At 38.2% G+C, this 15,216-nt stretch overlaps 1 long non-coding RNA gene across 1 annotated transcript in view; it reads right to left on the reverse strand.

Moving 5' to 3' along the window:
* LOC135278999 (uncharacterized) overlaps nt 1-15,216 on the reverse strand; it is a 238,335-nt gene that overhangs the window by 18,200 nt on the left and 204,919 nt on the right. The window contains exons 15-18 of the long non-coding RNA XR_010346368.1: nt 10,971-11,136; nt 10,221-10,327; nt 9,565-9,653; nt 2,781-2,955 (exon numbers count right to left, since the gene is read on the reverse strand). This is a non-coding gene — a long non-coding RNA (uncharacterized LOC135278999). The remainder of the gene's footprint in view (nt 1-2,780; nt 2,956-9,564; nt 9,654-10,220; nt 10,328-10,970; nt 11,137-15,216) is intronic.

A 15,216-nucleotide genomic window follows, 5' to 3' on the forward strand; every position in this document is an offset into this window, starting at 1 on the left:
ATTAAAGTAACTGATGTATCAGCACAGAAATGTTGCGTTTCCAAAATTGCAGTAGAACATCTCTTGATGAGAATATTCATGCTGTGAATCAACACTGAAAGAAACACAGTAGTTGCTGTAAAGGAGGAGGAGAGAGAGCTCCAGCCAAGGGTGTAAGATTAATTGCCACTTCAATCCACCACTCCTAAGTAATTTGCAATAGTCAGTCAGCTTCTCTGTCTTCAGAAGTTAAAGCAATAAGGCAAGCACAAATATTTGAACCTGCAGGTTTTTTGCATGTCTACTAGTTCTACATATAGAGTTGTTCTATACAGTATAACATATATATATATAACTTATATATATATGTATAAATAACATGTATAGTTTCCTAGAAATACCAGCTGTACAAATATAACTTTAACTGCAATGAAAAGATACCCAGCAGGGTATGTGAGACACAAATAACACACCTTGCTGGGTATCTGTATGTTAACGAAAAGATAAATTACCAGCAGAGCCACCTCATGCAAAGTATCATATTTAGAAACCCCACAGAAAAGACCTGAGCCCAGTTTTGACCTGTATACAATGTGTAGCATCAGGGTACTCAAACTTACCTTTTTTTTTATTCTTTTTATGTATTTCCTATGTGTTCGTATATGATTTCAGTGTAGAAAATATAAATATGATATTTATTCATAACACGTACTATTTCTCTCCCTTGCCCACTGGCACAAGTAAAATAACTCATAGTCAATTAGCAGCACAAATTTTCTGTTTAAAAATCTGACATATTTGAAATTTTACAAGTAAATGGCAGTAATATTCCATTTCTTATATTGCATAATTGGCAGACACATTTGCTAATTATAATTTAGCCGAAAAAGAAATTGTATCATTCCATTGTACCTTGTTCTCTGATTCACACATAAAGCAATCGATTTATTTACAACATCAACAACAAAAGTTTAATTCTTATAGTCAAAATCAGGCTTGTGAAGACTTGCCTCCATTTCTTAGGGGAGCAAATAGAAACCAACAGACAAACCTATTAAAGGTGTTTACAAAACTGTTTGTTGAGCAAACTTTTATATCCAGATACATAACTATTTTTTTAAAATCTGCAAGTTTTAATGTACAGAAGTCTGTCCAGAACACCTCCTGACATTTTGAAATTTGTTTATTTATCTATTCCCTACCAACCTGCTTATTAAACAACTTCTTTATTTAATTATTGTGAAACAGTGAGTTTGCACATCAAAGGTTAATTGAGAGTTTCATGATTTTTTTTCCAATATCCCCTGCCGAAATGCATTGACAAAGCTGTCTTGTACAGACATTTTCAAATATCACCTTACAAATCTGGTTTTGCCAAGGAAGAAGTGTCCACAAGAGCTCCAGGCTCCCGGAGGCTGCGGTTACAGACCTCCAGCATCGCCACATTCTTCTTGTCTAGCCCTGTAATTTTTTTGCCAGGTACTCTGTATGTTCAGTTGTTTCATTTCAATTGCCCTGAGGGCTTCTTCCTCACTAACTAATGAGGAGCTTGATGCATCATTACTTTAACATAGAACAATGTGATAAAGCTGTAGGATTCTCCAGTAAAAAAAATTACTGGCTCCGCTCTTAATAAATTAGTTCTCTAAATATTCAGCTGTACATCAGCAAGGCCTTTGTATTTAGAATGGTATTTAGAAGGAATATTTTAGTAGGCTCAACTAATTTCTATAAAACAAAGGATTATTTCAAACAGTTAACTGCACACACAAAAAACCATATGGAGACAGGGTGAAGATATGAACCTGCTCCACACAAAAAACACAGAACACTGTATATTCATAAATGTCAAGAACAAGTTTGTTTTCTTTTAACAGCCTAATTAAACTGAAACAACATAGAGACCTTTGGGGGCTACAGTGATTACAGCTTACCAAACCTAGGGTTGTTTGGAGATGCAGAGGTTGTGTTTTTTGCTGTTCACTCAAGACCCTGATCTGAAGCCTCAGAATGGCTCAGGAATCATCTCCTAGGCACCTAAACAGAGCTGAACCAGTTCAGAGAAAAGCTGCCAGGCTGCAGCAAATCTCATTCTGTCTACATTCCTATTCCTATTGACTTAGTTCCCAAATTTGCATTTCTCTGTCTTTTGCATATTCTTTGTCTAAAGTTTTTAATTACCACATTCAGGTTTTCCTCTCACAGCAATCTCAGTGGGGAGGGACCAACTTATAATGTTGTTAAAGGGACCAACTTAAAATATGTTTTACTGGTAGTCCTTTTCCTCTTTGGTGCTGTATGTTGGAATAACAGTTTAGGTATCTAGGTAACTAGAGCTATCTACTATACACCTTCGTATTTTTTAATTTCTGCTAACATCCTCCAGCAGTTTCCTTACTGACTCCTGTGCATTTCTGCCTATGACCTTCTGTCTAAAGCTTAAAGATTAAGAGCTCCCAAATGCTTTGACAGACATAATCAATGGGGTTTAGAACAGTCCTTGCCATTGTCAAATCTTACCACTGATCTAAAGCTGAATATCAGAAGGTCATGGCACTGACACCTTAAACAAACCCTCGTTTCTTTATCACATTGAGTCCATTGAGATTCTGGATGTACAACACAAACAGTACATTAATTCCTACTTCTTGGCAAAAAGGGTGATGCTTCTCATATTAAATTACACTGCCTCCCAAAAATACTTGGTTTATAACATATTTGATTTCTTTCAAAAACTTGAGCCCTTTTCTATGCCTGGGAAGGAAAAAACAGTCATTTAAGTAGTGGAAAGGGATAATTACCAGGTATATTAATAACAGATTGATAATCCACCTCTTCATGCCACACGTTCAGAGTGGAGCCCTCCTATGTTCTGTGGTTCAGTGGACTGGAAATCCTGGCTGTTTCAGGATCTGCTACAGCTCTTTGGAGAACTCAGCTGCCTCCTAAACCCCCTTTTACACAGTGTATCAGGACCTGTGCAAGGACAAAACCATGGGTTCATATTTCAGAAATTGCACAGAAAAATTATGATGCTATAAGTTCGCACTCATGTGTAAAGGGGCTGATCTGGACCCAGGAAAATCAATAAAGTTTTGTTATTGACTTTGCTTGGAGCAGCATTGATCTCTAAAGGCAACAAATGCATTGAATTAGGTTAGTAAATTACTGTTCCCACGACCAAGTTAAAAGACAAATGAGTAGTTAAGTGAGAGTCTGGTTACAATATCACATCACAGGGCTTCCTGGTTATTTTCTTGTGGAATTCAGACAGCAGAATTTCAAAGAAAAATATTCTCCAATCAGCACACACGGGAGTTTTATATATTAAAAAAAAAAATCATTTACAAACAGAAAGATTGTAAATCTGTCTCACACCAAAAGGAACCTAAAAATCAAAGTTAAAGACATCCTGTTAGAAGGCTGAATAAAGACCAGCAGATTTTGTGACTGAGAATTTCACACAGTTCTGGCTAAATACATTAGCAAATGCATTCTGTCAGGACTGAATATTCAATTTAAATATGCTTTCAAAAATTCAGACTATATCTTGATTAATGAAGCTTTTCTTGATTAATGAACCATTGCAGAAAATCTCTGTGGGAGAATGCCATGTTAAAATGAAGAAGCTTTTAATACAGACTTTAAAAACTTTTCCAAGTGGATATTCACACAGGTCTTAAGACTTGCATGATCCATTTATATGCACAGATTAGAAATGATGGCATTTCCTTTTTGCAGAGGTCTGATGTGTCTGCTCCCAGTGATTACACGGCACAGTCAGGCAGTTCTCAGAATGAAACACTCCACAGAAAAAGATGACCTATAATGCAATAGGTTATGTACCACAGAAGACAGCCTATAAATATTTAAAATGTTGGATACAAGAAAAAGCATATTTATTTTTATTTGCTGTCTCATTCCAAGGGTAGAAGCACCTTCATTGCTAAAGATACTGACTGTGCATCACTCAAATATACATAGATATATGAATAGATAATAATACATAGTAATACAAGGAAATGAAATTATTCCTGTGTTTATAAAATTGTTCTTAGAGTAAAATCATTGGTAAGCAAGCACTTGGCCAATAAGAGCTCTTCAGTGGATAAATTCTTAATGATGGAAGCTAGGCTAACACTTTTAAATTCTGTTTGCATATGACCTTATTTTCTTTCTCCCCTTTCCTTAAAGTGGAATATTACAATTTTTTCTCCAAAAAACCTACTTAAACTTGAGTGCTTAAACAGAGAAGACAAGCCAGTGCAAAGCACTTAAACTCCTAAACAAGCAGCCAGACTCAATGTAAAATGAAGCTTTTTGATTTGAGAACTTTTTTTGAAAATTCAATATGACACACATAAAATCTTTATTGTCAGCAGCCAAGCAGTTCAGAGCTGGTTCTGTAATCCCAGTGTGGGACCTAAAGTGCACACAGGAAGCTGGATTCAATTTTTCACTTAATTCCAGAAGTTACCCATTATCCTTCCTTACTAAGTAAAAGGGTTACTTTTCCTTGGCAAGATCCTTGGTATGCAGAGCTAAAATTGGGTCTCAGTCACAAAAGACCTGTCAGTAGACATTAAATTATCTAATTACTACTGAACGTGTTATTGAACAAGTCATATTTAAAGTAGGAATGACACAAATCAAGATCCATTCTTAAAATAGCCCTAAGTGATACACACACACCAATAGAGCTTCAGCATTCTGCTACTGTCTCATCCACACAGTGTCCAGTGTGAGTCACAACTGAGACTTGGAAATTATACATTCTTTATATTTTTGGCTTAATAGGAGATGTGGTGAGAAGCAACGCAAGGAAAATAAAGCCATCCAATCAAGATTTTAGTTTTTAAAAGACAACAATTTCAGCCCACGGGGGTTTTATTCATCAATAGCAATTGCAGTGAGACCCAACACAGAAAATAGATCTTTAATATCAATAACACAAAATGCTACCTTGCTAATGAAGACATACGAGTTTATTGATTAGTTGTGCAGGAATGTTTATGTTGGTTTTGCTTCAATTGCTCATATATGGATGAGCTCTTCAATTTCACTGCATCTGCAAGCAAGGACTTGTAGAAATGGGAGTAAGGGGTTTATTATAGCTTGTTTCCCCCCTCCCATCCTCCTTACAGCCTACATTTCCCCCATCAGGGTTCTGCTGTGCTCGGTGTGCACCAAGCACAGGCAGTGTAAGGTGGGATCACATTCATACAGAAATCCAGCCCACCTTAATCATGTGTGGGTTTAGGAAACACTGACCAGACTCTGCTTCTACTTCACTGCCAGAGACATGGGCTGCAGGGCCCAGAGATCCCAACGCAGCCATAGGCTGTGTTTTGGCAAGATGCCAAAAGAATGCAAACCCAACAAATCATGCACAGCTCCTCAAAAGTGTTCCATCAGACCAGGCCCTTGAAGGATATGATCCACAAACATTTGCCTGTCCCAAAAGCCTGCAGTTCAACAGAGAGCAAGCTGCACAATCTTAGGCTCTAGGAATGCATGACCTTCAAAGAGTATGAATGAAATGAGGTTTAATATACACATTACTTCTAAAACTGCTTTGATTTTTCTTTTTGCTTGGTTTCTTAAGTTGATATGGACCAGATGCAAAGTTCACAACTTAACCTATGAAGTTTCAGAGGTGTGCAGATTCAGCATTTGGTTCAGTCTGACTTCTAGAAGAAAATTTCAGGAAAGATGCACACAATCTGGTCTCCTTAATAAAAAAGATTTTTCAAGTAAAAAATTGACATGAACTACCAATTAAGTTCTTTACAAAAATCCCCAAAACACATACACATATGGAGCAAAAATCTAACTCTTTGACTTGTTCAATATGATGAATAAAACCTGTAATTTTCTACATGGCTCCTTCCTAATAAGGAAAGGCATTTATTCAGTCCCTCAGAAATCATTTTATGTAAAACTCCACAGGAACTGGCATTCCACACCTGTCATCTCTTTCCTTTAAAAGTATTTCATATACTTGTAAATATGTACATGTATATGAAATCATAAAAACTGTAAATCGTACAGATATAGCCTAGAAGATGCCACCAAAATTAGCAGGTAAACTGTTAGGTCACTAGTACAGCAGGATGTGATGTGCTAGGAAAATGTGGCCTGCTCATTGCCATATCTATCAAAATAAGAAAATACAAAAAAAAGTTAGCAGTTACTCATCATTCGATGCACAGAACACTTTGCATATTTTAGGGCCAGCAAACAAGTGAAAAACTTTTATCCCTGACTCGTAGAGACATTCACTATGTTTACAATATGCATGTTTATCATCAGTTACATTTCAGATATCAGTCATATTCCAAGCTCAAATGATTTACCTTTGCAGTAGAAAACATGTCTAAATGAGAATTAGCAGTGGGAAAATACCTGAAACTCTGATCTCCTTTCTTTTAAAGATGTCAGAAATTAAATATTTGCACTGATATCAATGGGGCATTAAATCTGTAACTAATTCCATATGTGTGAAAGCTGTAAGGATTAGAAGTGTAGAAGGATGCTGTACAATAAATCAAAAACACAGCAAATTCTGCAAGGTTGCTGAAGCAAGTCGCTCCAGGCAAAGTGGATATGAATATTAAATCAATTTATGGGAGGAAAAACCATACTTACTTACCTTCTAAGTATTAATTACTTCTAATGCAGTAGCATCTGGATGAGCCAATGGAAACATATTCATGCAAATATACGCACATAAAGAAAAGGAAGGTTCTAGACACAAAGGTCTAGGCCTTTTGGCTTAATTTTTAAATTCTCAAAAGACTGAGTCTACCCTCAGTTTACTGGGCACATGATCAGTGTGTACAAAGAGGAGTGTGATTTGTACATCAATTTCTAACTAAAGCTCTGTACAAGGGGACTCAAATCTAGGGTTATTTCAGCTAGATCAAGTTGGACCTATTTTTCATGATAAATGTAAGAAAACTTTATAAAGATGATTGTTGCAATAAGATTGCAGCTGTTAGTACCATTTGCAACCTTTATTTATATTTTGCTCTTCAAAATGACTACCATGATGAAACGAAGCAACAGAGAAAATGGTCCAGTGGTTAACTTACCTACCGTTAAAACCTTTTTTTTCTATGAGCAGCAGAATTAGGTTTGATACCCACCAGCCCCGATGTGACCTTCATTGGCAAAATCTTTATGTGATAAGTTAAATTTCTTCTATCTAGCTGTTGTTTACAGATTTATCTTGCTCTGGAACACACCTTCAGCAGTGGAGACTCCATGCCAGTGGAGGTGTATTAAAATCAAGAGATAGATAAGATCTGTTGTTAACCAGCCATGCAGTAAAAAAATACAGATTTCAAGTTCCATGAGAAAGCTCTGGTATCCTGGTACAGAGAGGTCAGCAGAGCAGGCCTCTCCAAAAAAAAGGCCAATGAATTTCTTGATCTGTCTTCTGGCATGCTTCAGCCCTGTGAATCAAATAACTGAGGAAGGCTCATAAAAGTGAGTAAACAAACATAAAAGGGTGGCCCTGAGTGCTATTGTATTTCAGAGCTGGCTCACTGCTCTTGTTAAAGGGTTGCTACAGACATATACAAAGAATCATATGAATAATGCTGGAGCCATCTACCTACAGCACAGAAACATGATCTTTTCTGTTCAAATGTGTCTGAAATTTGTTAGAACTGGAAAAAAGATTACGCTTGCCTAAAAAGGCCATGATCTCACGCTCAGTGCCTTTTTTGATAGAGGGCTGGGAGGTGAAAAAAGCCCAAAAATGTATTTAGCCCTTGCTGGCTTAATAACTTTAACATACTCTTTGTGATGAAGATGAAAAAATCAGACTTGTAAAAACTGATCATAAAAAATAAAAACTGAGGCTTTAACTAACAAAGGAGGAAAGGAAACTATGGGAGGCAGCTTAATGCTTCAACATCGGGTAACAATACAAAAGTCTGAAGTCTTTTACTCATTAATTTAAAAGGGTTTGGCTCCAACTCTTTATTTTGGCTTTTCATTTTTGTTTGTTTGTTTTTCCCTCCCAAAGGAAATCTGGACTGTAGATGATTACTTTGAAAACAAAGCAGTACAAAACTGTGGCAGAGAGACTCTTCAAAAGAGATAATTTGAGGAATATAACATGCTTTAAATTAACTCTCAGTTGCAGCAGTGACGGGCCTCAGGGTTTGGTGACACAGCCTCACATTAATTACTTGCTAACAGAGTGGGATTGTCTGCAATACAACACAAGGATAAATATTAGGATAAGTAGTTTCAAGAGGTTAGGCTAAAAGAAAGCATTTTTTCGAAAACATTAAGAAATCTGGGGAGGTTAAATACAAAGTTGAAACTAATACAGATACATACAATGCCCTTTTCTAATTAGCACGAACTTCTGGCTAGGGATCTGCTCACCGAAGAGTACTAGAGATAAGACAGCTGTTAGCGTCCACAAGTGAATAGCAGAGCTTTTTAATCTATTAAGAATTGAAACACTACATTCAAAACAACATAAACTGATTACTAATTTAGAGTACAAGAAGATCTGCTAAATTTTCCTAGAACTACAAACTGACTTTAAGCTAATCTCTGTGGGGATTAGACCTGAACTCATGAACCACTGCTGATCAAACTGGATCTTTACAGACCATGAACTCCCTGTTCAACATTTTGTGGAAGTTTGATCATTTAGAAAATGTTCAATAAGATATGCTGTGAGCCAGAACTGTGTTCCTGGGGAGAGCTCTCGTGAGACACCTCAGACCATCCTGCTGGAGCACTGCTAACCACTTACACATTAGGGGCACACCTACAGAGCATTGGATTCTCCAGGAGAAGAGTCATTTCCATTCAGCAGAAACAGCAGTAGGATTTCAAATTCACCCTATGATCCAGATGGAGAAATGAAACTATTTTCCCTTTAGCTACTGTCTCAACCTTTGACAAGCCATGGCTTAATTATGTTATCACCTTTGGTAATGTGCCTAGTCAAAACTGTCATACACTATTGTGTGTTTTTAATAAACTCATTACAGTTATACAGGAGGAAAATAGATTTTTCTGTGATCAGGATCTCTGCTTTACAGCAGAATGGAAATCAGTCAGAATAGAGGCCTGCCCCTAATCTACCTCCTGGAAATTCCTCAGCTAGGGAAAAGCTCTATCATTATTTGAAGTACAGTTGCCTATTAAAATTTACATTTTAAATTGTCACCTTTTATCTTAGTTTTCTAGTTGAATGTTTTGGAAGGCAGATAAAACAATGGAGTCTCCTGTGGATTAAGAAGTGTAATTGAAGTTTGGGTTGGAGGGATGGGACCCGTGCTGTTATCTGTGGCTTAAAAAACATATAAAACCACAGCTCAAGAAAAATCACAGTAGTTCCACATCATGTTTCAGCTGTTCTGTTTGCTAGGGCCATCACTCTTGTTAATTTTTTTTTTTCCTACTGTCTCAGAGTGGACTAGCCCTAACTTGTACAAACCTCTATGCAATTCCAAATCTTGCACTTGCTTTCTGTGAGACTAGGGGTGGGGTGAAATGGTGTTAAGCCAAGTTTGCCAAAGAATGGAAACACAAAACATTTCACACTCTTACCCATCCTACAAGTTTTCAAATACAAGAGAGAGAAGTGGCAGGCACCAAAGAGTTGAAAAGCATCCTCTTCAAGGCAGCAGCCGTTTGCTCTGAAAAATAGAAGTGGTCACTCCCTGGGGTCACTTGGGAATGCCAAGGACAATTCTGGAAAAAGCCAACCAAATAAATAAATAATTCCCAGCAAAACGAAAGTCTGCCTCCCAGAAGATATTTCCTTCTGCCAAACTAAGAAGGTGTTTAGGAATGTGGACAAAAATAAACATTCCCTTGCTGAGGAGGTGGACTGTTCTGACTTCTATAGATTTTTTAGAATTAGTTCAAGGAAAAATTAGTCGAATGTTCCAAACACTCCAGGTGACCTGTGCCAAATGGAGCAGCTGGCATTAATAGAGTAAATTAGATGATTATATTAAAGATGAATAGCACAGCTTCACAAAAATAAATATCTAACCCTGTTTAGAATTCAAATCAGCTCCAGTAGGAGCAGTCCTAACAGATACAAATGAACATAGAATTAAAGTGTAGGAATGAAAATCAGAGTCTCCATTTACTTTTCCATCATTATTCTGACTTTGTGTATAACAAATCTGATATGATTTCTTTTAGGTTTAGCAAAAAGTAGTCCCCACCACTGTAATGGCATCTTAAGCACCTACCAGCATCTTGCCACCTGGGAAAAACTGTACTGAGGTCAGAATAAAGGTGTAGTTTGATCTTATTGGAAACCAGAATTCCTTCAATAAAAGGACCTTGATGCTTTGCTCTGTGGTAAAATGAAAAAAAAATGACAAGTGAACAGACTTTCTCAGAACAGGAAATATTCAAGTGCTTACAATATTTGGCCTAGGTAGGGTTTCTTTTTCTGAAATAAAGACCTCAAGCTGCATCTTCACATCCCTATGAGAATGTCCCAACCTGTGCTACTGGCCATTCTGAGCACTAATCACTCTCCTACTCCAGAGACTGTCTAAACTTGGCCCAAAAGGACAATGTTTTTCTACCAAATATTCAAAACTTTGTGTAGAGGGGCGGGGACAAAATCTTCCTGGGAAATGCTTCAGCAAGTTCTAGTTGTGGATCTGCAGCCTTTCTGTAATGGAGTATTTGTGTTGGCAGTAATAGGTTACAGGAGCTCTCCCTTGGCAGGTGCAGTAAACTAAGAAAATGATTTTCAGACTATATAGTTTATAACAGAAGGGCTTAATTATAGCTGCAATGAGGCTGAGCTGCACAGATCATGGTGATCAACATCAGCTCCAAAAAACAGAACGTGCTGCATCCGAGGGGGGCTGTGGGATAATGATGCATGGAAGCAGCTTTCTCAGCTTCTGAAAAGGAGAGAGAAGGCAGCATCACATTATTTCCTCCCCCATCTAAGGATGATTAGGGAAGGAAAGCATTCTAACCTGCTCCCAGTGCATCACACAGTGCAGTCAATCCAAGGCAGTTTCACATGGGGTCACACTTCTGCTGAGAGCTGCTGCAGCACTCAGCTGAAAACCATGCAAAGCCTCGGGACACTGAAGAACCAAAGCCAAAACCAGGAGATCAGGCTCACTGTTATGGAAGAGACTGTGGGAAAGAAAAATAATCAATTCCTAGCTAATGGAAGGCATTACTTTTAACTTGTTCTCAATCCTGAGGCTTCAATTTGGGGTGAAGGCTTCTTCTACCTTCTCAGTCTGAAGAATTTTTTTTTCCAGTGCACAAAATGTGCCATTTAACTAAGTCTATTTAATATCCTGATTCTAAAAAGCCTTCCTCTTCCATCAGTCCTATTAAAATCAGTAGTTATTCAATCAAGTGAATATGATGACCCAAAGTACCGCAGCTGGTCCAAGATCTAAAAGGAAAAATTTTGCCTAAAGCTTCTGACTATCAGAGATTGATCTTCTTTTAAGACAGCAGTTGTACTTAGGCAATTGGCCAACGGCCAAACTAATAAATCTAATCTTGAATATATACATATATATACATACACACACACACACATATATTTTTCAGGGTTGTTTATTCAGGTATTCATTATATTTGAAAGAATGCCAGTATCAACATGGAGCAGTAACTAAGGACATGATCGTGCACAGATCTGAGGATGGTTATAAACTTTGCAAAGTCCATCTGAAAAGAAGAAATGGGGATTAACTGTACTGAATACAGGTCTGGATTTGTACTTTCAAAACTAGGTCAGGCTGCCACACAAATCCATCAGAAGAGGAGTAAGCCTTGTACAGAACTCTAGGGTAGAATTCTCTATTATTTCAGGTACTTTTGTCTGCAGAAGAGCTTACTCACAGGCTAATGCTGAAGCATCCAGGCAGCCTGGCAAGGTGGTGATAAGAAATACAGTGGGGAAAATTCCTTTTCTCACAGGGCACCCAAGACATCTGCAGAGCTGATGTGCTGCAAGCCCTGCAGTCCAGAATATCCCTCACTGATTGCTCTGAACAACTCACACACAATAACAGGTCTGAGCCCTGCACTTCCCTTCTGCTCCCCTTCCCCACGTGTGTTTGTACCAGTGAATGGCTTTCACAGGGAATTTCCCTGGATTCTGCTGCAGGCAATACAGCACTGTGCAGATGCACAGTGCCTTTTGCTCACAGATCCTCTCTTTGTGCACACATTGAAGACATGCCACGGAGTTATTCCTCTGTGCACAGTTAAGTGCAGGAACAGTATTTCCTGTGCTGTCCCTGCCAAGGAAGCACACATGCAAAGCTGTCAACAGGACAGGCAACAACAGCTCTGTATGAATTAAAGGAAATGTAAGAGATGCCTTATAAAAGCTACTAACAACTATTAATGACAGTACTTAAAGCAGCCCTGTGGCCCAAGGTGCTTGGCAGAACACTTTGCATCAAGTGAGTAGGAAGCTTTAAAGCCTGAGCTTTGAATGCTCTGATATTGGGATTCCAATCACTGCTCACCAAAATAAAGCAGCAGTGTCCACGTAGCTGCAAGTGACCACCACAAAATCATTCTGGACCATATCTTCCTAACCAGATTCTCTTGCTGAGAGAAGGATTGAGCAAGATTAGGCTCCCTTTCCAATTTTTTCAGTGATTCTTGGAATTCAGGGATATGATTTTTCTATCAGATCCTATTCCAACCAAAATGGCAGGGTTTTTCTTTTCAGTTAAAACACTGAAACTTTTAACAAATAAAAATAGTCTGAATCAAAAGATCCCGGAATAGGAACTCTAATTTAGTTTTTGTGGATCAGGTGATGAGGAAATTATTCAGCATAAACAACACTGGGTTAAAAGAAAAACAAGCTTACTAAAAATTACTTCTATTTTTCACTTTATTCCATGTCCCATCTGCTCCTGATGACTTCATTTCTGCCTCTCAAGATCTGCAGAGATCAGTATTAATTAAAAGAATCTATACCAGTTCAAGATTCTAAGACCTAATGCTATGGTATAAAAATATAGACAAATTGAATTCACATTGGTAATGGCAATTACACAAGTGAATTGTTGTATATTTATAGAAGCAGGCTCCACAAAGTCCCAGCTGAAGCCATACTGACAGCAGCCAAGATGGCCTTTATAAGAAACTGAGAGCTGGTGCCTTTTGCTTTTTGGTTCCAAGTCTGCCAGCCCTGTCCTGGGGGTACAGCAGCCACCTGCTTCCAAAGGATTCTGAGGAATAGCACACAATCCTAGGTAAATGAGAAACATTTATGCAACCCCATTTTTAGCTTTACAGCTTGTGGTACAGATTGCTCTCCAAACTAAAATAAGACAGACAGTAATTGATGCACTGCACTTCAGTGCCCTTCCACAGTGTCCATGCTGGCTGCTTCCAGAAAAGGGAGATGGATCACTCAGTCCTCCTCTCACATGTCCTTTTCTACAAATCCACTTGAACTGGGCTCAGGGTGGGATAATCTAATCCAAGTATGGACTTTATGCCTTCCTATCAAGAGTATCCTTTATTTTTGGATATTGCAAAAATTTAATGGCTATTCAATCCATGAGGAGTAAGCTGGCATTTTTTCCTTAGGGACTTTGTATCTCATTTCAGAGAATATACCTGCTTTATAGCCTGTCACTGAGTCCTGCTCAGATACTCTCTGTTTACTGTCTTCCTTAACCTAGAATACTGAATACATACAAATGTTCTTTGGGAAAAGATTAACACTTTTCCTATTTTCTCACATTTTGCATCTCCACCTAAGTCCATTTATCTATGCTAAGGCCACAGCACATTCAGAATGGGCAGTTTCCAGCAGTGTTGCTGTTACAGCACTCACAGTGCAGAAATATTATAAACCACATCTGCACCAGGAGACTGGGAGTGCTGCACAACCAACCTGTTCAGAAAGGAAACCCAAATCATAATGGAGAATTAATAAGCTCTCAGTGTTGCAGAATTATTAGACCAGGACACGGACAACATAGGCAGCTGGTGACTCTGGCTTCCTCTATTAGCTTTCCAAGAAGAGAGACCAAAAGGCTGGCAAACTTGCATTTAACACACTGTAGCATGCAGCACAACAGAGCAGCTGTATTCAACACCTTGTAAACCTTACTCACAGATCCCTGCCTTCAAGAAAGAAGTGAAAAGAAAATAAAGGAGAAAGTGTAAAGGAGAAAGTGGCCTTTGGCCTTTGAAGCATGTTCTCTTCCTTACACAATAACTATGACTGATTCATACATCACAACAGTGTACCATGCCAGCTAAGGGCTTGGCTAAAACCTTGTTTAACTTTTTAATAACGTACTTAATATTAGCACCCAGGTGTAAGCAACAGCAAGTAGAAGCTAGCATAGTAATTCTGCTCCTGCATGCAATTTAGGGATTCCTGAGATTAGCACTGTATTGTTCTTAGATGAAACAGCTAAACCCAATAGCACTAGGTTTGATTATTCTCATGAATTCTGCTCTTTCTAATCTTCTTCAGTGCTCTCAAGTTCCATTTAATAAATCATTTTAGACAGGTTCAGCCTTCATGCTCACATAAACTTTATGGAGCGACACATAAAGCAGGCAAAATTTCAGGTTCAGCATGAGTTTTTTCCTGAACTATGACTGGCCTTCAAGTGAAAATGTCTTTACCATACCTAAACTACATTTTTTTTTTCATGCTACAGTTCCAAAGCTTGTTCTTGCTCACAAAGGAGCTCACGTGCCTCAGCAACATCAGCACATCCACAAGACCTCAGGTTCTGCTTGCAAAAGGAAAGTGACAATATCTGCATAGGCAACACTAGAGTGTTTCAATCAGATTAATGGATTAATGATTTCCTTTAAATAAGAATGTCCAGACATTTATTGCCTAATTGAGAGACCTGCAGCTCCACATTTCAGTCACCTTTCCCAAACATCTCCACAATGACTCTGCCGTTGCTCTCTTGGAAAGGAAATGCTCCAGATTAGTCTGGGTTCCCAGTTTTGTCATGGAGACTGAACCTTCTAGGAGGAGTTGAGAGGTGTGTGGGCATCTCCCCAGTTCCACATTCTACTAGAATGGTAAGTCGACATGTATTGAACTGGGCAACAAGACAATTTTTTAATCCTGACCCTGTACATAAAGTGTGACTGCTGATGACTTGGTCACTCTAGAGAATGTCACTGACCCTGAGTACAATCAGCATTTTACCAGACTGCACTGTAGGACATTTCAAATAATTAAGTAGTTTT

Source organism: Passer domesticus, chromosome 11 (genome assembly GCF_036417665.1).
Source record: "Passer domesticus isolate bPasDom1 chromosome 11, bPasDom1.hap1, whole genome shotgun sequence".
NCBI lineage: Eukaryota > Metazoa > Chordata > Aves > Passeriformes > Passeridae > Passer > Passer domesticus.